Below are 1568 nucleotides of genomic sequence, written 5' to 3'. Positions count from 1 at the left end.
CATTTGCCTGATGTTATTAGCCACGTAAAATCTCTCAGCTTGTTCACTTCCGGAATCGATAACCATTGGGTGAAATTAAAAGGTGATTAGGCTACTGAACCGCACGTCATAACGTATTTTTACCAGTACTATCTAATATGATACAGAATAATAGCCTCTATCCAATTATTACCCATCGAATGCTTGGACTTAGGTCACGTGGGATCACGCCTATTCCATATACAGAAGAGAACGAACTGAGAACGAAAAAGTCTGTTGGTTTATTCGCTATTCGAAATTCCTCTTAACTGCGATAAATTATTATTATTCTCCTAAACAGAAAAATGGGACTTCTTCTTTTTACCATAAAATTTGTCATTTGAAATTTCAGGGCAAGATGAAGAAAAACGAGAGAGAGAGAGAGAGAGAGAGAGAGAGAGAGAGAGAGAGAGAGAGAGAGAGAGAGAGAGAGGGGTGAGCCAAAGTATTACAGATCTTTGTGCCTAAGTTTCAAGTATGATTTACAACGAACCTTAAATATTTAATATTTAAGCATTTGAACTGGTGATCTTATAAGAAAGCAGGCGATGAGAGTTTTTCTATGTTATATATATATATATATATATATATATATATATATATATATATATATATAATATATATCACACACATATATATATATATAGAGATAGATAGATAGGTATGGAAGCGGACAGTTGATAGATAAATACATCATCACTAAATAAATTGACGCACACACATACATACATGCATACATAATACACACACACACACACACACACACACACACACACACACACACATATATATATATATATATATATATATATATATAATTATATATATAGTGAATGTATTTATGTATTTATCTATCAGCTGTCCCTTCTATATCTGTATATCTGTATAATACAATCACATAAATATATATATATATATATATATATATACATATATATATACAATATATATATACATATATGTGTATATATATGTATATATATATATACATATATATATATATATATATATATATATATATATATATATATATATATATGCATATATACAGATATGGAAGCGGATAATTGATGGATAAAAATAAACATTACTGAATAAATTGGCAAATAAAAGATATAATGTCTATGTAGCTCAATGTTTTGAAGCACCTGCATAAGAACGGATATTTTTTATTTGAAACTTCCCAAACTTCCGGTAACCATGGGTAACTTATTTTCCACCATAAAATAATCGCTAACGAATGTGTCTACATTTTCAGAACATCCAGCGAAAGAGTTCTTTTTTTCCAAAGAACTGCCATCCATACAGAATCACCTCTCTTCGTTGTTTTTTAAATAAAGTTCTAGCTTTAAACCAACACCGTACATGCCAACGCTCTAATTCTTATGCTATCACACAGTTGCTTAGTACACAAAATCACGACTCCAAATTGAGATTCGATCCTATAACGCTCTGAGAGAGTTTAAGCAAGTGCTGCCAAGCAATTGGTGAGAATTATAAATTACTATTCTAAATGAAGGACCATGTGTATTAGAAAAGTAGGTCAATTT

General features: G+C 30.3%; 1 long non-coding RNA gene across 2 annotated transcripts in view; it reads right to left on the bottom strand.

The window, feature by feature from the left end:
- Nucleotides 1–1216: 1216 nt before the first annotated feature.
- Nucleotides 1217–1568, bottom strand: part of LOC136832832 (uncharacterized) — a 655893-nt gene continuing 655541 nt past the window's right edge. For both annotated transcript variants that reach the window (XR_010851336.1, XR_010851335.1), the window contains exon 7: nt 1217–1568. This exon is cut by the window's right edge and continues 1127 nt beyond it. This is a non-coding gene — a long non-coding RNA (uncharacterized lncRNA).

Source organism: Macrobrachium rosenbergii, chromosome 50 (assembly GCF_040412425.1).
Source record: "Macrobrachium rosenbergii isolate ZJJX-2024 chromosome 50, ASM4041242v1, whole genome shotgun sequence".
NCBI lineage: Eukaryota > Metazoa > Arthropoda > Malacostraca > Decapoda > Palaemonidae > Macrobrachium > Macrobrachium rosenbergii.
Note: the sequence above shows the minus strand (reverse complement) of the source record. Positions and strands in the feature narration are given on the sequence as shown.